Source organism: Oncorhynchus mykiss, chromosome 8 (genome assembly GCF_057628025.1).
Source record: "Oncorhynchus mykiss isolate SJ-2025 chromosome 8, ASM5762802v1, whole genome shotgun sequence".
Classification (NCBI taxonomy): Eukaryota; Metazoa; Chordata; class Actinopteri; order Salmoniformes; family Salmonidae; genus Oncorhynchus; species Oncorhynchus mykiss.
Genome location: NC_143029.1, coordinates 2,678,343 through 2,701,019, shown reverse-complemented (window position 1 = coordinate 2,701,019; position 22,677 = coordinate 2,678,343). Strand labels below are relative to the sequence as shown.

General features: G+C 48.4%; 1 protein-coding gene across 1 annotated transcript in view; it reads left to right on the top strand.

Annotated features, from left to right (window-relative positions):
• The window catches only part of LOC118965476 (protein phosphatase 1 regulatory subunit 14C), a 91,348-nt gene that overhangs the window by 1,881 nt on the left and 66,790 nt on the right, over positions 1 to 22,677 (top strand). The window lies entirely within an intron of this gene.

Sequence of the window (22,677 nt, the reverse complement as noted above, 5' to 3'; positions counted from 1 at the left end):
TTCTTAACCCTTCTGATCACAGGCAAGTCTGTGTCTTTCCCTGAGAGATGGTATTGACCGAGACATTGGAATGCGTTCTCACTCGCTCTGCGGTGGTCGGTACATAATTTAACATTTGAAGAGCTGAGAGCTTCTCCACAGTGCTGTGTGATCCATATCATGCAGGATGCTGCTAGAGAGGAGAGGAGAGGACAGAGCAGTGGGTTAACCAATGAAATGAGGACAGAGCAGTGGGTTAACCAATGTGGGTTAACCAATGACAGGAGGAGGAAAGGACTGTGGGTTAACCAATGAGATGAGGACAGAGCAGTGGGTTAACCAATGACAGGAGGAGAGGGCAGTGGGTTAACCAATGACAGGAGGAGAGGGCAGTGGGTTAACCAATGACAGGAGGAGAGCAGGGCAGTGGGCTAACCAATGAGATGAAGAGGACAGGGCAGTGGGCTAACCAATGAGATGAGGAGGACAGGGCAGTGGGCTAACCAATGAGATGAGGAGGACAGGGCAGTGGGTTAACCAATGAGATGAGGAGGACAGGGCAGTGGGTTAACCAATGAGATGAGGAGGACAGGGCAGTGGGTTAACCAATGAGATGAGGAGGACAGGGCAGTGGGTTAACCAATGAGATGAGGAGAGCAGGGCAGTGGGTTAACCAATGCGAGGAGGGCAGTGGGCTAACCAATGAGATGAGGAGAGGGCAGGGCTCCAGAGGTACAGACCCTGCGCAGACTGATAGGAACTGTGTTAGCTGTATCCACTAGCGGTTCTGAGGTGGGGTGGGTGGGGAGGTGGGGTGGGTGGGGGGGGGGGGGCAGTGCCCCTGTGACAACAATTTCTGCCCCCCTTGTGGCCCCCGAAATAATTTTTACATAACTAATTTCTGCTATCATTCTTTTTTTTTTTTTTTTTTTTTTTACATCTGTTAATCATGTAACTGGCCCCTCTAACAGTACAACTGCCCCCAGCTTGGCCCCTCTAACAGTACAACTGGCCCCAGCTTGGACCCTCTAACAGTACAACTGGCCCCAGGCTGGCCCCTCTAACAGTACAACTGGCCCCAGGCTGGCCCCTCTAACAGTACAACTGCCCCCAGCTTGGCCCCTCTAACAGTACAACTGCCCCCAGCTTGGCCCCTCTAACAGTACAACTGGCCCCAGCTTGGACCCTCTAACAGTACAACTGGCCCCAGGCTGGCCCCTCTAACAGTACAACTGGCCCCAGCTTGGCCCCTCTAACAGTACAACTGGCCCCAGCTTGGACCCTCTAACAGTACAACTGGCCCCAGCCTGGCCCCTCTAACAGTACAACTGGCCCCAGCTTGGCCCCCCCAGTTGAAATGGTCTAGAACCGCCACTGGCTGTATCCCAAAGCATTGGTCTCTCGCTCAATCCTGGCAACAATGTGACAAATGTTCTCTATTGAAACATCCCCCTGATACCTGCATGATGAAGACTGAGCACTTCTGAACTGACAGTTGTAATGATCTGTAGCCATGCCAGTCCTTCCTGGCCTTAGCTGGTTATCCCTGGTCTGTAGCCATGCCAGTCCCTCCTGTCTGTAGCTGGTTATCGCTGGTCTGTAGCCATGCCAGACCCTCCTGGCTGTAGCTGGTTATCCCTGGTCTGTAGCCATGCCAGTCCCTCCTGGCTGTAGCTGGTTATCGCTGGTCTGTAGCCATGCCAGACCCTCCTGGCTGTAGCTGGTTATCCCTGGTCTGTAGCCATGCCAGACCCTCCTGGCTGTAGCTGGTTATCCCTGGTCTGTAGCCATGCCAGTCCCTCCTGGCTGTAGTTGGTTATCCCTGGTCTGTAGCCATGCCAGTCCCTCCTGGCTGTAGCTGGTTATCCCTGGTCTGTAGCCATGCCAGTCCCTCCTGGCTATAGCTGGTTATCGCTGGTCTGTAGCCATGCCAGTCCCTCCTGGCCGTAGCTGGTTATCCCTGGTCTGTTGCCATGCCAGTCCTTCCTGGCCTTAGCTGGTTATCCCTGGTCTGTAGCCATGCCAGTCCCTCCTGTCTGTAGCTGGTTATCGCTGGTCTGTAGCCATGCCAGACCCTCCTGGCTGTAGCTGGTTATCCCTGGTCTGTAGCCATGCCAGTCCCTCCTGGCTGTAGCTGGTTATCCCTGGTCTGTAGCCATGCCAGACCCTCCTGGCTGTAGCTGGTTATCCCTGGTCTGTAGCCATGCCAGTCCCTCCTGGCTATAGCTGGTTATCGCTGGTCTGTAGCCATGCCAGTCCCTCCTGGCTATAGCTGGTTATCGCTGGTCTGTAGCCATGCCAGACCCTCCTGGCTGTAGCTGGTTATCCCTGTTCTGTAGCCATGCCAGACCCTCCTGGCTGTAGCTGGTTATCCCTGGTCTGTAGCCATGCCAGTCCCTCCTGACTGTAGCTGGTTATCCCTGTTCTGTAGCCGTGCCAGTCCCCCCTGGCTGTAGCTGGTTATCCCTGGTCTGTAGCCATGCAAGTTCCTCCTGGCCTTAGCTGGTTATCCCTGGTCTGTAGCCATCCCAGTCCCTCCTGGCTGTAGCTGGTTATCCCTGGTCTGTAGCCATGCCAGACCCTCCTGTCTGTAGCTGGTTATCCCTGGTCTGTAGCCATGCCAGACCCTCCTGTCCGTAGCTGGTTATCCCTGGTCTGTAGCCATGCCAGACCCTCCTGTCCGTAGCTGGTTATCCCTGGTCTGTAGCCATGCCAGACCCTCCTGGCTGTAGCTGGTTATCCCTGGTCTGTAGCCATTCCAGTCCCTCCTGGCTGTAGCTGGTTATCCCTGGTCTGTAGCCATTCCAGTCCCTCCTGGCTGTAGCTGGTTATCCCTGGTCTGTAGCCATGCCAGACCCTCCTGGCTGCAGCTGGTTAGACCTGGTCTGTAGCCATGCCAGACCCTCCTGGCTGTAGCTGGTTATCCCTGGTCTGTAGCCATGCCAGACCCTTCTGGCTGTAGCTGGTTATCCCTGGTCTGTGGCCATGCCAGTCCCTCCCTGATGTAGCTGGTTATCCCTGTTCTGTAGCCATGCCAGCCCCTCCTGGCTGTATCTGGTTATCCCTGGTCTGTAGCCATGCCAGTCCCTCCTGGCTGTAGCTGGTTATCCCTGTTCTGTAGCCATGCCAGACCCTCCTGTCCGTAGCTGCTTATCCCTGGTCTGTAGCCGTGCCAGACCCTCCTGTCCGTAGCTGGTTATCCCTGGTCTGTAGCCATGCCAGACCCTCCTGGCCTTAGCTGGTTATCCCTGGTCTGTAGCCATGCCAGTCCCTCCTGGCTGTAGCTGGTTATCCCTGGTCTGTAGCCATGCCAGTCCCTCCTGGCCTTAGCTGGTTATCCCTGGTCTGTAGCCATGCCAGTCCCTCCTGGCTGTAGCTGGTTATCCCTGGTCTGTAGCCATGCCAGTCCCTCCTGGCCTTACCTGGTTATCCCTGGTCTGTAGCCATGCCAGGCCCTCCTGGCTGTAGCTGGTTATCCCTGGTCTGTAGCCATTCCAGACCCTCCTGGCTGTAGCTGGTTTTCCCTGGTCTGTAGCCATGCCAGACCCTCCTGGCTGTAGCTGGTTATCCCTGGTCTGTAGCCATGCCAGACCCTCCTGGCTGTAGCTGGTTATCGCTGGTCTGTAGCCATGCCAGTCCCTCCTGGCTATAGCTGGTTATCCCTCGTCTGTAGCCATGCCAGTCCCTCCTGGCTATAGCTGGTTATCCCTGGTCTGTAGCCATGCCAGACCCTCCTGGCTATAGCTGGTTATCCCTGGTCTGTAGCCATGCCAGTCCCTCCTGGCTGTAGCTGGTTATCCCTGGTCTGTAGCCATTCCAGACCCTCCTGGCTGTAGCTGGTTATCCCTGGTCTGTAGCCATGCCAGACCCTCCTGGCTGTAGCTGGTTATCCCTTGTCTTAGCCATGCCTGTTTGTCTGTCTGCCTGTCCGTCCGTCCGTCCGACTACATTAGTATCATGGTACTACATTAGTTTCATGGTACTACATTAGTATCATGGTACTTCATTAGGGGCGGCAGGGTAGCCTAGTGATTAGAGCGTTGGACTAGTAACCGGAAGGTTGCAAGTTAAAATCCCAGAGCTGACAAGGTACGAATCTGTCGTTCTGCCCCTGAACAGGCAGTTAACCCACTGTTTCTAGGCCGTCATTGAAAATAAGAATTTGTTGTCAACTGACTTGCCTAGTTAAATAAAGTTTTTTTACATTTTTATTATGGTACTACATTAGTATTATGGTACTACATTAGTATTATATCTACTATTGTTGTCGCTGTTGTTTTCATATTTGTTATGTGTATCACTTGGCAACATTGACCTTGCCCTTCATGCCACTACAGAATATTGAATTTGAGAGAGGAGAGGGAGGGGAGAGGGCGACTGGGGTGGTGTTTACTCCAACGCTGCCAGAGGCTTGCGGCTATCAAGAATGATGCTTACGGTGACCAGGGATTATCAGAGGAAGTTTCAGGATGAACAGACGGGGCATCCATTTCGACGACAGTTGGGAAGTGATGCGAAACCATAGTTTTTCTCCCTTCAGAACTGAAGTTTAGAGGTAACGTAACGTTAGCTAGCTTGCTAGCCTAGCTGGACTAAGGAAGTTAGCAAGCTTATGTTACTGTCCTGTATTGAACTCCTAAAGCCATCAGCTAAATCAAACATTCAGAAAGTATTCAGATCAATCTATGGATTTCACATGACTTGGCAGGGGCATGAGAGGTGCTGGGAAGGCAGGGCCATGAGAGGGGCTGGGAAGGCAGGGCATGGGAGGGGCTGGGAAGGCAGGGGCATGGGAGGGGCTGGGAAGACAGGGCCAAAGGAGGGGCTGGGAAGGCATGGCCATGGGAGGTGCTGGGAAGGCAGGGCCAAAGGAGGGGCTGGGAAGGCATGGCCATGGGAGGTGCTGGGAAGGCAGGGCCATGGGAGGGGCTGGGAAGGCAGGGCCATGAGAGGGGCTGGGAAGGCAGGGGCATGGGAGGGGCTGGGAAGGTAGGGCCATAGGAGGGGCTGGGAAGGCAGGGCCATTGGAGGGGCTGGGAAGGCAGGGCCATGGGAGGGGCTGGGAAGGCAGGGCCATGGGAGGGGCTGGGAAGGCAGGGCCATGAGAGGGGCTGGGAAGACAGGGCCATGGGAGGGGCTGGGAAGACATGGGCATGGGAGGGGCTGGGAAGGTAGGGCCATAGGAGGGGCTGGGAAGGCAGGGCCATGGGAGGGGCTTGGAAGGCAGGGCCATGGGAGGGGCTGGGAAGGCAGGGCCATGAGAGGGGCTGGGAAGGCAGGGCCATGCGAGGGGCTGGGAAGACAGGGCCATGGGAGGGGCTGGGAAGGCAGGGCCATGGGAGTGGCTGGGAAGGTAGGGCCATGCGAGGGGCTGGGAAGGCAGGGCCATGGGAGGGGCTGGGAAGGCAGGGCGATGAGGAATTTAAAAACTGTATGGTTGAATGAGATGGGGCAACAGGAGTGGCTAGTAAGTCTGGCTACACATCTGACTGACTGACTGCAAATTGAGAAATGATGTGACTAAACTCAACAAGAAGAAGAAGAAACTGTAAAAGATGGCATATTCATTTGATGTTGCCAATTATTTTAATGTATTACATTTTAATATTATGTCATTGGCAAGGTGGGCAAACTTATGCAGGAAATGCCAACAACGAACAGTGAGCCATCGTACTGACAATTTAGATTACAAATAATAATAATAATAATAATGAAAAAATAATTGTACGTTTTGAATTTGAGTCTTATTATCAATTTCTTTCAACCAATCAGTGAATTGTGTCAGTGCAGTACATGTTGAGTGCCCTTCTCCATAAGCATGCTGAGAGTCTGTTATTAATTTGTTTACAGAGAAATAGCATTGTATTTGGTCAAACACATTTTTTTCCAACAGTTACCTAAGAGCTGGCAGCTGATAGGTCTGCTGTTAGAACCAGTAAAGTCCACTTCACCACTCTTGGGTAGCGGAATGACTTTGGCTTCCCACCAGGCCTGAGGACAAAGACTTTCCTCTAGGCTCAGATTAAAGATGTGACAGATAGCAGTGGCTATAGAGTCAGCTACCATCCTCAGTAGCTTTCCATCTAAGTTGTCAAGGAGTTTTGTCATTATTGATGGATAACAATCATTTTCCCACCTCTCCCACACTAACTTTACTCAGAGGGTCTCTTCTTAAATGGAAGCTTCTCTAATGTCAAACAAATTCAATCATATTTACAGTGAAATGCTTACTTACAAGCCCTTAACCAATTATGATTTACTAAAGAAACTAAAGTAAAAAATTAACACAAATAACAATAACGAGGCTATATACAGGGTATTACGGTACAGAGTCAATGTGGAGGCTATATACAGGGGGTACCGGTACAGAGTCAATGTGGAGGCTATATACAGGGTGTTACGGTACAGAGTCAATGTGGAGGCTATATACAGGGGGTACCGGTACAGAGTCAATGTGGAGGCTATATACAGGGGGTACCGGTACAGAGTCAATGTGGAGGCTATATACAGGGTGTTACGGTACAGAGTCAATGTGGAGGCTATATACAAGGGGTACCGGTACAGAGTCAATGTGGAGGCTATATACAGGGGGTACCGGTACAGAGTCAATGTGGAGGCTATATACAGGGGGTACCGGTACAGAGTCAATGTGGAGGCTATATACAGGGTGTTACGGTACAGAGTCAATGTGGAGGCTATATACAAGGGGTACCGGTACAGAGTCAATGTGGAGGCTATATACAGGGGGTACCGGTACAGAGTCAATGTGGAGGCTATATACAGAGGGTACCGGTACAGAGTCAATGTGGAGGCTATATACAGGGGGTACCGGTACAGAGTCAATGTGGAGGCTATATACAGAGGGTACCGGTACAGAGTCAATGTGGAGGCTATATACAGGGGGTACCGGTACAGAGTCAATGTGGAGGCTATATACAGGGGGCACCGGTACAGAGTCAATGTGGAGACTATATACAGGGGGTACCAATACAGATGTGGTTAGTCGAGGTAATTGAGGTAATATTTACATGTAGGTAGAGTTAACCCTATCGGCTGTCTCCTCGTTGTCGGTGATCAGGCCTACCACTGTTGTCATCAGCAAACTTAATGATGGTGTTGGAGTCGTGCTTGGCCACGCAGTCATGGGTGAACAGGGGTGTACAGGAGGGGGCTAATCACGCACCCCTGAAGGACCCCCATGTTGAGGATCAGCGTGGCAGATGTGTTGTTGCCCGGGGGGGCGGCCCGGCAGGATGTCCTTGTGAATGTCGACCTGTTTAAAAAGGTCTTGCTCACATTGGCTACTGAGAGCATGATCACACAGTCGTCCGGAACAGCTGGGGCTCTCATGCATGCTTCAGTCTCGCTTGCCTCGAAGCGAGCATAAAAGGCATTATAGCTCATATGGAAGGCTTGCATCACTGGGCAGCTCACCCTGCCATGTCCAACGGGCATCAGAGTAAGTAGGATTCAATCTTAGACTTGTATTAACGCTTTGCCTGTTTGATGGTTCGTTTGAGGGCATAGCGGGATTTAGTGTCCCGCTCCTCTAGCCTTTTGCTCGGTGCGGATGTTGCCTGTAATCCATGGCTTCTGTTTGGGATATGTAAATACGGTCACTGTGGGGATGACGTCGTCGATGTTCTTATTGATGAAGCCAGTGACTGAGGTGGTGTACTCCTCAACGTCATTGGATGAATCCCGGAATATATTCCAGTCTGTGCTAGCTAAACAGTCCAGACCCCTTCCGTATTGAGTGAGCCACTGGTACTTCCTGCTTAGTTTTTTCTTGTAAACAAGAATGAGGAGGATAGATTTATGGTCAGATTTGCCAAATGGAGGGTGTCTCTGTGTGTGGGGTCTAGATTTTTCCCCCTCTGTTTGCACGTGACATGCTGGTAGAAGTTAGGTAAAACCGATTTGAGTTCCCCTGCATTAAAGTCCCCGGCCACTAGGAGCACCACTTCTGGATCAGCATTTTCTTCTTTGTTTATGACCTTATACAGCTGGTTGAGTGGCCTTATACAGCTGGTTGAGTGGCCTTATACAGCTGGTTGAGTGGCCTTATACAGCTGGTTGAGTGACCTTATATAACTGGTTGAGTGGCCTTATACAGCTGGTTGAGTGGCCTTATACAGCTGGTTGAGTGACCTTATATAACTGGTTGAGTGGCCTTATACAGCTGGTTGAGTGGCCTTATACAGCTGGTTGAGTGGCCTTATACAGCTGGTTGAGTGGCCTTACACAGCTGGTTGAGTGACCTTATACAGCTGGTTGAGTGGCCTTATACGGCTGGTTGAGTGGCCTTATACAGCTGGTTGAGTGGCCTTATACAGCTGGTTGAGTGGCCTTATACAGCTGGTTGAGTGGCCTTACACAGCTGGTTGAGTGACCTTATACAGCTGGTTGAGTGGCCTTATACAGCTGGTTGAGTGACCTTATACAGCTGGTTGAGTGGCCTTATACAGCTGGTTGAGTGGCCTTATACAGCTGGTTGAGTGGCCTTATACAGCTGGTTGAGTGGCCTTATACAGCTGGTTGAGTGGCCTTACACAGCTGGTTGAGTGACCTTATACAGCTGGTTGAGTGGCCTTACACAGCTGGTTGAGTGGCCTTATACAGCTGGTTGAGTGGCCTTATACAGCTGGTTGAGTGACCTTATACAGCTGGTTGAGTGGCCTTATACAGCTGGTTGAGTGGCCTTATACAGCTGGTTGAGTGGCCTTATACAGCTGGTTGAGTGGCCTTATACAGCTGGTTGAGTGGCCTTATACAGCTGGTTGAGTGGCCTTATACAGCTGGTTGAGTGACCTTATACAGCTGGTTGAGTGACCTTATACAGCTGGTTGAGTGACCTTATACAGCTGGTTGAGTGACCTTATACAGCTGGTTGAGTGGCCTTATACAGCTGGTTGAGTGACCTTATACAGCTGGTTGAGTGACCTTACACAGCTGGTTGAGTGACCTTACACAGCTGGTTGAGTGACCTTACACAGCTGGTTGAGTGACCTTATACAGCTGGTTGAGTGACCTTATACAGCTGGTTGAGTGACCTTATACAGCTGGTTGAGTGACCTTATACAGCTGGTTGAGTGACCTTATACAGCTGGTTGAGTGACCTTATACAGCTGGTTGAGTGACCTTATACAGCTGGTTGAGTGGCCTTATACAGCTGGTTGAGTGGCCTTATACAGCTGGTTGAGTGGCCTTATGATGCACAGAAGACCTAGCCAATCCATGTCGTCGTTCAGCCACGACTTGGTGAAACATAAGATATTACAGTTTAATATCCCGTTGGTAGGATAGTCTGGAACGGAGATCATCCAGTTTATTCTCCAGTGATTGCATGTTGTCCGATAGAACGGATGGTAGAGGCGGGTTACCCACTCACCGACGAGGCACCCTGATTTCCGCCCCCTGTACTTCTGTCTTTTCTTCACGCGAATGACGGGGATTTGGGCCTGTTCTCCGGATAGCAGTGTATCCTTCTCGTCGGACTCATTAAAGTAAAATATTTGTCAGTTCGAGGTGAGTAATCGCTGTTCTGATATCCAGAAGCTCTTTTCGGTCATAAGAGAGGGTAGCAGCAACATTATCGGTAGGGTTATGCATTACGGTTAGCAGTGTGGTTAGGGTTAGGCATGAGGTTAGCAGTGTGGTTAGGGTTAGGCATGAGGTTAGCAGTGTGGTTAGGGTTATGCATTACGGTTAGCAGTGTGGTTAGGGTTAGGCATGAGGTTAGCAGTGTGGTTAGGGTTAGGCATGAGGTTAGCAGTGTGGTTAGGGTTATGCATTACGGTTAGCAGTGTGGTTAGGGTTAGGCATGAGGTTAGCAGTGTGGTTAGGGTTAGGCATCAAAATCAAATCAAATCAAATGTATTTATATAGCCCTTCGTACATCAGCTGATATCTCAAAGTGCTGTACAGAAACCCAGCCTAAAACCCCAAACAGCAAGCAATGCAGGTGTAGAAGCACGGTGGCTAGGAAAAACTCCCTAGAAAGGCCAAAACCTAGGAAGAAACATAGAGAGGAACCAGGCTATGTGGGGTGGCCAGTCCTCTTCTGGCTGTGCCGGGTGGAGATTATGACAAAACATGGTCAAGATGTTCAAATGTTCATAGATGACCAGCAGGGTCGAATAATAATAATAAGGCAGAATAGTTGAAACTGGAGCAGCAGCACAGTCAGGTGGACTGGGGACAGCAAGGAGTCATCATGTCAGGTATTCCTGGGGCATGGTCCTAGAGCTCAGGTCCTCCGAGAGAGAGAAAGAAAGAGAGAATTAGAGAGAGCATATGTGGGATGGCCAGTCCTCTTCTGGCTGTGCAGGGTGGAGATTATAACAGAACATGGCCAAGATGTTCAAATGTTCATAAATGACCAGCATGGTCGAATAATAATAAGGCAGAACAGTTGAAACTGGAGCAGCAGCACAGCCAGGTGGACTGGGGACAGCAAGGAGTCATCATGTCAGGTAGTCCTGGGGCATGGTCCTAGGGCTCAGTTCCTCCGAGAGAGAGAAAGGTTAGCAGTGAGGTTAGCAGTGTGGTTAGGGTTAGGCATGAGGTTAGCAGTGTGGTTAGGGTTAGGCATGAGGTTAGCAGTGTGGTTAGGGTTATGCATTACGGTTAGCAGTGTGGTTAGGGTTAGGCATGAGGTTAGCAGTGTGGTTAGGGTTAGGCATGAGGTTAGCAGTGTGGTTAGGGTTTGGCATGAGGTTAGCAGTGTGGTTAGGGTTAGGCATGAGGTTAGCAGTGTGGTTAGGGTTAGGCATGAGGTTAGCAGTGTGGTTAGGGTTTGGCATGAGGTTAGCAGTGTGGTTAGGGTTAGGCATGAGGTTAGCAGTGTGGTTAGGGTTAGGCATGAGGTTAGCAGTGTGGTTAGGGTTAGGCATGAGGTTAGCAGTGTGGTTAGGGTTAGGCATGAGGTTAGCAGTGTGGTTAGGGTTAGGCATGAGGCTAGCAGTGTGGTTAGGGTTAGGCATGAGGTTAGCAGTGTGGTTAGGGTTAGGCATGAGGTTAGCAGTGTGGTTAGGGTTAGGCATGAGGTTAGCAGTGTGGTTAGGGTTAGGCATGAGGATAGCAGTGTGGTTAGGCATGAGGTTAGCAGTGTGGTTAGGGTTAGGCATGAGGTTAGCAGTGTGGTTAGGGTTAGGCATGAGGTTAGCAGTGTGGTTAGGGTTAGGCATGAGGTTAGCAGTGTGGTTAGGGTTAGGCATGAGGTTAGCAGTGTGGTTAGGGTTAGGCATGAGGTTAGCAGTGTGGTTAGGGTTTGGCATGAGGTTAGCAGTGTGGTTAGGGTTAGGCATGAGGTTAGCAGTGTGGTTAGGGTTAGGCATGAGGTTAGCAGTGTGGTTAGGGTTAGGCATGAGGTTAGCAGTGTGGTTAGGGTTTGGCATGAGGTTAGCGGTGTGGTTAGGGTTAGGCATGAGGTTAGCAGTGTGGTTAGGGTTAGGCATGAGGTTAGCAGTGTGGTTAGGGTTAGGCATGAGGTTAGCAGTGTGGTTAGGGTTAGGCATGAGGTTAGCAGTGTGGTTAGGGTTAGGCATGAGGTTAGCAGTGTGGTTAGGGTTTGGTATTTTTAAATGTTAATTTTATTATGCTCCCCTCACCCTACCACCACTCCCCTCACCCTAACACCCCTCCCCTCACCCTACCACCCCTCCCCTCACCCTACCACCCCTCCCCTCACCCTCCCACCCCTCCCCTCACCCTACCACCCCTCCCCTCACTCTCCCACCCCTCCCCTCACCCTACCACCCATCCCCTCACCCTACCACCCCTCCCCTCACCCTACCACCCCTCCCCTCACCCTACCACCCCTCCCCTCACCCTACCACCCCTCCCCTAATTGCAGTAAACTAATGAACAACAACACTTAGGCTTCTACTTCCACTTATACACATTATACAGTCTGGTTTTCAGAGCTTAACTATAAGTCCTAGCTTCTATCTCTCTCTCTCTGTCTGTGTCTCCTATGACCTTGTCAACAACACGTCTCCTCCCCCTCTCTTCCTTTTCCTCTGTTAGAACCAGATCCACACTATCATGTGAAGCTCAATGTTAGACAAACGGAGAACAGATCATTCATGAAAATGAAGCTGATGCGTTGGTCAATATGTTATACAGTACTGTGAAGACTGTCCTCTACTGTGGCTACAGTCTATTGATTGAACACTGAATCCCCTATGTCCTTGAAGGTTTGGGAAAAGCCAACTGACATTTACTCCTGAAGTGTTGAACTGCTGCACCCAAAGTAGTTATAATTTGACCCTACTGGTTATCTATGTTTGACCATCTTGAAGAACGATCTGGCCTAAATGGCAATGCCCTCCTATAATCTCTACTCGGTACAGCCAGCAGAGGACTGGTCACCCCTGGAAGCCTGGTTCCTCTGGTCTACCCAGTACAGCAGAGGACTGGTCACCCCTCAGAACCTGGTTCCTCTCTACCCAGTACAGCCAGTAGAGGACTGGTCACCCCTCAGAGCCTGGTTCCTCTCTACCCAGTACAGCCAGTAGAGGACTGGTCACCCCTCAGAGCCTGGTTCCTCTCTACCCAGTACAGCCAGTAGAGGACTGGTCACCCCTCAGAGCCTGGTTCCTCTGGTCTACCCAGTACAGCCAGTAGAGGACTGGTCACCCCTCAGAACCTGCTTCCTCTCTACCCAGTACAGCCAGTAGAGGACTGGTCACCCCTCAGAACCTGGTTCCTCTCTACCCAGTACAGCCAGAAGAGGACTGGTCACCCCTCAGAGCCTGGTTCCTCTCTACCCAGTACAGCCAGTAGAGGACTGGTCACCCCTCAGAACCTGGTTCCTCTCTACCCAGTACAGCCAGTAGAGGACTGGTCACCCCTCAGAACCTGGTTCCTCTGGTCTACCCAGTACAGCCAGTAGAGGTCTGGTCACCCCTCAGAGCCTGGTTCCTCTCTACCCAGTACAGCCAGTAGTGGACTGGTCACCCCTCAGAGCCTGGTTCCTCTGGTCTACCCAGTACAGCCAGTAGAGGACTGGTCACCCCTCAGAGCCTGGTTCCTCTCTACCCAGTACAGCCAGAAGAGGACTGGTCACCCCTCAGAGCCTGGTTCCTCTCTACCCAGTACAGCCAGTAGAGGACTGGTCACCCCTCAGAACCTGGTTCCTCTCTACCCAGTACAGCCAGAAGAGGTCTGGTCACCCCTCAGAGCCTGGTTCCTCTCTACCCAGTACAGCCAGTAGTGGACTGGTCACCCCTCAGAGCCTGGTTCCTCTGGTCTACCCAGTACAGCCAGTAGAGGACTGGTCACCCCTCAGAGCCTGGTTCCTCTCTACCCAGTACAGCCAGTAGAGGACTGGTCACCCCTCAGAGCCTGGTTCCTCTGGTCTACCCAGTACAGCCAGTAGAGGACTGGTCACCCCTCAGAGCCTGGTTCCTCTGGTCTACCCAGTACAGCCAGTAGAGGACTGGTCACCCCTCAGAGCCTGGTTCCTCTCTACCCAGTACAGCCAGTAGAGGATTGGTCACCCCTCAGAGCCTTGTTCCTCTGGTCTACCCAGTACAGCCAGTAGAGGACTGGTCACCCCTCAGAGCCTGTTTCTTCTAGGGCTGAGACGCTACCAGTATGACGATATTCGTTAGTATCGTGGCAAGGAAACAAAACACAAAGTGGATGTAACTTCTTTAGGAAAACAGCCCTGATGTTGAAAACAAACATTATGTTGTTATCCAGAGTCTCATGTATTTATTTTCCAAGCTGTAGCACACTATATTATAACACACAGCAGGACAATACTGGTCCCATCCCAGCCCCAGTTCCTTCCGGTTCCTGTCTTTCTAGGGAGGTTTCCTAGCCACTGTTGATGCTTTATAAAATACATTTGACTGGGAGCTCGATTTCCTGGTCTGGTCTGTGCTTCATTCTGTCCTGGTTGGAGTGTTTTGTTAATGTATGTGATCTGTCTCTGTGATCGATTGAACAGGTCTGGCCTGTGCTTCATTCGGTCCTGGTTGGAGTGTATGTGATCTGTCTCTGTGATCGATTGAACAGGTCTGGTCTGTGCTTCATTCGATCCTGGTTGGAGTGTTTTTGTTAATGTATGTGATCTGTCTCTGTAATCGATTGAACAGGTCTGGCCTGTGCTTCATTCGGTCCTGGTTGGAGTGTATGTGATCTGTCTCTGTGATCGATTGAACAGGTCTGGTCTGTGCTTCATTCGATCCTGGTTGGAGTGTTTTGTTAATGTATGTGATCTGTCTCTGTGATCGATTGAACAGGTCTGGTCTGTGCTTCATTCGATCCTGGTTGTAGTGTTTTTGTTAATGTATGTGATCTGTCTCTGTAATCGATTGAACAGGTCTGGCCTATTGACCTTTTTATAGAATGAATGTACAGAAGTCAAGTCTGGTTTCATTTGACCTCAAAGGCGACCTTGAATTAAAGTAACACTGGACAACAGCCATGTTGTCCAACTAAATCTCAGAAGACATTGTTATTATATTATCGGTCTTCACTAAGCCATTAGACCTGCGTATTTCCATGGTTACATCTGTCAGTATAGGCTACATTATTACCATGGACAGACAGGCTACATTATTACCATGGACAGACAGGCTACATTATTACCATGGACAGACAGGCTACATTATTACCATGGACAGACAGGCTACATTATTACCATGGACAGACAGGCTACATTATTACCATGGACAGACAGGCTACATTATTACCATGGACAGACAGGCTACATTATTACCATGGACAGACAGGCTACATTATTACCATGGACAGACAGGCTACATTATTACCATGGACAGACAGGCTACATTATTACCATGGACAGACAGGCTACATTATTACCATGGACAGACAGGCTACATTATTACCATGGACAGACAGGCTACATTATTACCATGGACAGACAGGCTACATTATTACCATGGACAGACAGGCTACATGATTACCATGGACAGACAGGCTACATGATTACCATGGACAGACAGGCTACATATTAACTCATTATTACCATGGACAGACAGGCTACATTATTACCATGGACAGACAGGCTACATTATTACCATGGACATACAGGCTACATTATTACCATGGACAGACAGGCTACATTATTACCATGGACAGACAGGCTACATTATTACCATGGACAGACAGGCTACATATAAACACATTATTACCATGGACAGACAGGCTACATTATTACCATGGACAGACAGGCTACATTATTACCATGGACAGACAGGCTACATGATTACCATGGACAGACAGGCTACATTATTACCATGGACAGACAGACCACATTATTACCATGGACAGACAGACCACATATAAACACATTATTAGTAATGCACTAATGATTACAGGAGTTCTAGGTCAGACTAACCAACAAACACGTGTACCAGCCATCATATGTGAACTTTCCGTCCATCATTGAACAGATTGCCATTGATCATTAGGCCCTGCAGGTTCCCCAGACTGACTGACTGACAGGTCAGGCCTGAGGGGAACGAGCTCCTCGAAACACCATAAATGATAACGGCTGTTTAAACGACTGACCCTGATCCCCCCCGTAGCTAAGTAAAGGGTTTTTCTCCTGGCTGAGGGGGGAGGGGTTTTATAGGTATTTTTTTTCTCCTAGTCTTCCTCTGTGTGATTTATTTACTAGCCGCTGTAGAGAACAAACCGCGTTTCCATTCTTCATTTTCACATCATACCGTATAAAAAATAGTAATGACAGCTGTGATGGAAACAGGACGTTTCTGGTACCATTTTTCTAAATGTTGACAGGTAATTTGTTCATTCAACATTGGTGGGATCTTTTTGTGTCGGTAAAATTAATTATGAGGGGAAATGGCGTTCGAAACACTTATTTATGCACAAATATTAACCTAAAAACCATCATATCGAAGTGAACTTGGATTCACGCATGATACACTACTTGGCCCAAAGTATGTGGACACCCCTTCAAATTAGTGGATTCGTTGCTGACGGGTGTATAAAAATCAAGCCCACCGCCATGCGATCTCCATAGACAATCATTGTCAGTAGAATGACCCGTACTGAAGAGCTCAGTGACTTTCAACATGGCACCGTCACAGGATGCACACCTTTCCAACAAGTCAGCTCGTCAAATCTGCTCAAGCTTCCCCTGGTCAACTGTAAGTGCTGATTTTGTGAAGCGGAAAGGTCTAGAAGCAACAACGGCTTAGCCGCTAAAATCTGTCCCCAATTATAGATGGATAGCTAGATAGTGCTAGATGCTGACTGGAATAGATTCAAAACATACACAGATAAGTGTGTATATTACAACACACAGCTGGCCCAGTGCCAGATATCTGACTTAAAACAAGGAGAAAAGGTCAGAGGTTGTTTAGACTCCTCTCTCTCTCTCGCCCTCTCTCACCCTCCCTCTCTGTCTCACGTTCTCTCTCTCTCCCTTTCTCTCTCTCCTCTCTCCTCAAATGTTCCTATTCCTCCCCAGAGAGACCAGGAAGATACAACCCTTTATAGAGACATGACTAGAGAGAATGTGTATTGTCAGGCCAGCTTAGGACCCCTTATAGAGACATGACTAGAGAGAATGTGTATTGTCAGGCCAGCTTAGGACCCTTTATAGAGACATCACTAGAGAGAGAATGTGTATTGTCAGGCCAGCTTAGGACCCTTTATAGAGACCTCACTAGAGAGAATGTGTATTGTCAGGCCAGCTTAGGACCCTTTATAGAGAGAATGTGTATCGTCAGGCCAGCTTAGGACCCCTTATAGAGAGAATGTGTATTGTCAGGCCAGCTTAGGACCCTTTATAGAGACCTCACTAGAGAGAATGTGTATTGTCAGGCCAGCTTAGGACCCTTTATAGAGACCTCACTAGAGAGAATGTGTATTGTCAGGCCAGCTTAGGACCCTTTATAGAGAGAATGTGTATTGTCAGGCCAGCTTAGGACCCCTTATAGAGAGAATGTGTATTGTCAGGCCAGCTTAGGACCCTTTATAGAGACCTCACTAGAGAGAATGTGTATTGTCAGGCCAGCTTAGGACCCTTTATAGAGACCTCACTAGAGAGAATGTGTATTGTCAGGCCAGCTTAGGACCCTTTATAGAGACCTCACTAGAGAGAATGTGTATTGTCAGGCCAGCTTAGGACCCTTTATAGAGACCTCACTAGAGAGAATGTGTATTGTCAGGCCAGCTTAGGACCCCTTATAGAGACATCACTAGAGAGAATGTGTATTGTCAGGCCAGCTTAGGACCCTTTATAGAGACATGACTAGAGAGAATGTTTATTGTCAGGCCAGCTTAGGACCCCTTTATAGAGAGAATGTGTATTGTCAGGCCAGCTTAGGACCCCTTATAGAGACATCACTAGAGAGAATGTGTATTGTCAGGCCAGCTTAGGACCCCTTTATAGAGAGAATGTGTATTGTCAGGCCAGCTAGGACCCTTTATAGAGACATCACTAGAGAGAATGTGTATTGTCAGGCCAGCTTAGGACCCTTTATAGAGACATCACTAGAGAGAGAATGTGTATTGTCAGGCCAGCTTAGGACCCTTTATAGAGACCTCACTAGAGAGAATGTGTATTGTCAGGCCAGCTTAGGACCCTTTATAGAGACATGACTAGAGAGAATGTGTATTGTCAGGCCAGCTTAGGACCCTTTATAGAGACATCACTAGAGAGAATGTGTATTGTCAGGCCAGCTTAGGACGCTTTATAGAGACATCACTAGAGAGAATGTGTATTGTCAGGCCAGCTTAGGACCCTTTATAGAGAGAATGTGTATTGTCAGGCCAGCTTAGGACCCTTTATAGAGACATGACTAGAGAGAATGTGTATTGTCAGGCCAGCTTAGGACCCTTTATAGAGAGAATGTGTATTGTCAGGCCAGCTTAGGACCCTTTATAGAGACATGACTAGAGAGAATGTGTATTGTCAGGCCAGCTTAGGACCCTTTATAGAGAGAATGTGTATTGTCAGGCCAGCTTAGGACCCTTTATAGAGACCTCACTAGAGAGAATGTGTATTGTCAGGCCAGCTTAGGACCCTTTATAGAGACATGACTAGAGGGAATGTGTATTGTCAGGCCAGCTTAGGACCCCTTATAGAGACATCACTAGAGAGAATGTGTATTGTCAGGCCAGCTTAGGACCCTTTATAGAGACAGCACTAGAGAGAGACCTGACAGTTAGGCCAGCCAGTCAATATGCAGCTTGTTCAAGATTTCTGAATGGGTTATAAACATTAACATCATTAGTTTATGGGTTTTAAACATTAACACCATTATTTTAAAGACGCACAGCCTTCTTTCAAATCAAATCAAATCAAATTTATTTATATAGCCCTATTAGCTGATATCTCAAAGTGCTGTACAGAAACCCAGCCTAAAACCCCAAACAGCAAGCAATGCAGGTGTAGAAGCACGGTGGCTAGGAAAAACTCCCTAGAAAGGCCAAAACCTAGGAAGAAACCTAGAGAGGAACCAGGCTATGTGGGGTGGCCAGTCCTCTTCTGGCTGTGCAGGGTGGAGATTATAACAGAACATGGCCAAGATGTTCAAATGTTCATAAATGACCAGCATGGTCGAATAATAATAAGGCAGAACAGTTGAAACTGGAGCAGCAGCACAGCCAGGTGGACTGGGGACAGCGAGGAGTCATCATGTCAGGTAGTCCTGGGGCATGGTCCTAGGGCTCAGGTCCTCCGAGAGAGAGAAAGAAAGAGAGAAGGAGAGAATTAGAGAACGCACACTTAGATTCACACAGGACACCGAATAGGACAGGAGAAGTACTCCAGATATAACAAACTGACCCTAGCCCCCTGACACAAACTACTGCAGCATAAATATTGGAGGCTGAGACAGGAGGGGTCAGGAGACACTGTGGCCCCATCCGAGGACACCCCCGGACAGGGCCAAACAGGAAGGATATAACCCCACCCACTTTGCCAAAGCACAGCCCCCACACCACTAGAGGGATATCTTCAACCACCAACTTACCATCCTGAGACAAGGCTGAGTATAGCCCACAAAGACCTCCGCCACAGCACAACCCAAGGGGGAGGGGGGGGGGGTGCCAACCCAGACAGGATGACCACATCAGTGAATCAACCCACTCAGGTGACGCACCCCCTCCAGGGACGGCATGAGAGAGCCCCAGTAAGCCAGTGACTCAGCCCCTGTAATAGGGTTAGAGGCAGAGAATCCCAGTGGAAAGAGGGGAACCGGCCAGGCAGAGACAGCAAGGGCGGTTCGTTGCTCCAGAGCCTTTCCGTTCACCTTCCCAATCCTGGGCCAGACTACACTCAATCATATGACCCACTGAAGAGATGAGTCTTCAGTAGAGACTTAAAGGTTGAGACCGAGTTTGAGTCTCTGACATGGGTAGGCAGACCGTTCCATAAAAATGGAGCTCTATAGGAGAAAGCCCTGCCTCCAGCTGTTTGCTTAGAAATTCTAGGGACAATTAGGAGGCCTGCGTCTTGTGACCGTAGCGTACGTGTAGGTACAGTGCCTTGCGAAAGTATTCGGCCCCCTTGAACTTTGCGACCTTTTGCCACATTTCAGGCTTCAAACATAAAGATATAAAACTGTATTTTTTTGTGAAGAATCAACAACAAGTGGGACACAATCATGAAGTGGAACGACATTTATTGGATATTTCAAACTTTTTTAACAAATCAAAAACTGAAAAATTGGGCGTGCAAAATTATTCAGCCCCCTTAAGTTAATACTTTGTAGCGCCACCTTTTGCTGCGATTACAGCTGTAAGTCGCTTGGGGTATGTCTCTATCAGTTTTGCACATCGAGAGACTGAAATTTTTGCCCATTCCTCCTTGCAAAACAGCTCGAGCACAGTGAGGTTGGATGGAGAGCATTTGTGAACAGCAGTTTTCAGTTCTTTCCACAGATTCTCGATTGGATTCAGGTCTGGACTTTGACGTGGCCATTCTAACACCTGGATATGTTTATTTTTGAACCATTCAATTGTAGATTTTGCTTTATGTTTTGGATCTTTGTCTTGTTGGAAGACAAATCTCCATCCCAGTCTCAGGTCTTTTGCAGACTCCATCAGGTTTTCTTCCAGAATGGTCCTGTATTTGGCTCCATCCATCTTCCCATCAATTTTAACCATCTTCCCTGTCCCTGCTGAAGAAAAGCAGGCCCAAACCATGATGCTGCCACCAACATGTTTGACAGTGGGGATGGTGTGTTCAGCTGTGTTGCTTTTACGCCAAACATAACGCTTTGCATTGTTGCCAAAAAGTTCAATTTTGGTTTCATCTGACCAGAGCACCTTCTTCCACATGTTTGGTGTGTCTCCCAGGTGGCTTGTGGCAAACTTTAAACTAAACTTTTTATGGATATCTTTAAGAAATGGCTTTCTTCTTGCCACTCTTCCATAAAGGCCAGATTTGTGCAATATACGACTGATTGTTGTCCTATGGACAGAGTCTCCCACCTCAGCTGTAGATCTCTGCAGTTCATCCAGAGTGATCATGGGCCTCTTGGCTGCATCTCTGATCAGTCTTCTCCTTGTATGAGCTGAAAGTTTAGAGGGACGGCCAGGTATTGGTAGATTTGCAGTGGTCTGATACTCCTTCCATTTCAATATTATCGCTTGCACAGTGCTCCTTGGGATGTTTAAAGCTTGGGAAATATTTTTGTATCCAAATCCGGCTTTAAACTTCTTCACAACAGTATCTCGGACCTGCCTGGTGTGTTCCTTGTTCTTCATGATGCTCTCTGCGCTTTTAACGGACCTCTGAGACTATCACAGTGCAGGTGCATTTATACGGAGACTTGATTACACACAGGTGGATTGTATTTATCATCATTAGTCATTTAGGTCAACATTGGATCATTCAGAGATCCTCACTGAACTTCTGGAGAGAGTTTGCTGCAATGAAAGTAAAGGGGCTGAATAATTTTGCACGCCCAATTTTTCAGTTTTTGATTTGTTAAAAAAGTTTGAAATATCCAATAAATGTTGTTCCACTTCATGATTGTGTCCCACTTGTTGTTGATTCTTCACAAAAAAATACAGTTTTATATCTTTATGTTTGAACCCTGAAATGTGGCAAAAGGTCGCAAAGTTCAAGGGTGCCGAATACTTTCGCAAGGCACTGTATGTACGGCAGGACCAAATCAGAGAGATAGGTAGGAGCAAGCCCATGTAATACTTTGTAGGTTAGCAGTAAAACCTTGAAATCAGCCCTTGCTTTGACAGGAAACCAGTGTAGAGAGGCTAGCACTGAAGTAATATGATCACATTTTTTGGTTCTAGTCAGGATTCTAGCAGCCGTATTTAGCACTAACTGAAGTTTATTTAGTGCTTTATCCGGGTAGCCGGAAAGTAGAGCATTGCAGTAGTCTAACCTAGAAGTGACAAAAGCATGGATTAATTTTTCTGCATCATTTTTGGACAGAACGTTTCTGATTTTTGCAATGTTACGTAGATGGAATAAAGCTGTCCTTGAAATGGTCTTGATATGTTCTTCAAAAGAGAGATCAGGGTCCAGAGTAACTCTGAGGTCCTTCACAGTTTTATTTGAGACGACTGTACAACCATTAAGATTAATTGTCAGATTCAACAGAAGATCTCTTTGTTTCTTGGGACCTAGAACAAGCATCTCTGTTTTGTCTGAGTTTAAAAGTAGAACGTTTGCAGCCATCCACTTCCTTATGTCTGAAACACATGCTTCTAGCAAAGGCAATTTTGGGGCTTCACCATGTTTCATTGAAATGTACAGCTGTGTGTCATCCGCATAGCAGTGAAAGTTAACATTATGTTTTCGAATAACATCCCCAAGAGGTAAAATATATAGTGAAAACAATAGTGGTCCTAAAACGGAACCTTGAGGAACACCGACATTTACAGTTGATTTATCAGAGGACAAACCATTCACAGAGACAAACTGATATCTTTCCGACAGATAAGATCTAAACCAGGCCAGAACTTGTCCGTGTAGACCAATTTGGGTTTCCAATCTCTCCAAAAGAATGTGGTGATCGATGGTATCAAAAGCAGCACTAAGGTCTAGGAGCACGAGGACAGATGCAGAGCCTCGGTCCGATGCCTTTAAAATGTCATTTACCACCTTCACAAGTGCCGTCTCAGTGCTATGATGGGGTCTAAAACCAGACTGAAGCATTTCGTATACATTGTTTGTCTTCAGTAAGGCAGTGAGTTGCTGCGCAACAGCCTTTTCTAAAATTTTTGAGAGGAATGGAAGATTCGATATAGGCCGATAGTTTTTTATATTTTCTGGGTCAAGGTTTGGCTTTTTCAAGAGAGGCTTTATTACTGCCACTTTTAGTGAGTTTGGTACACATCCGGTGGATAGAGAGCCGTGAGAGTGGTAGAGGAAGGGAAAGGTTCTTAGCTGTTAGCTGTGTCTTCATTCCACAATTCACTGTATCCCTTCACTGTTCTTTAAGCCTGTTCAGTATGATTCACTTAGCTGTTTCTTCATTCCACAGCTCACCGTGTCCCTTCCTCCATCTAAGGAGCACTACAGCTACAGGATGTATTTAGGGAATATAGAGGGAGGGGAGGGAGAGGGAGAGCTTCTCTCTTTTCTCATCTTTAACCTTTCCCTTCCTCTACCACTCTCTCTGTCTCAATGGGGGAGGGATCTTCCCTTCTCGCTCACCTTGTTGCGCAGCAGATTAGAGGGCTGAGCTTTGACATTTCCCGACGCCCACTCCT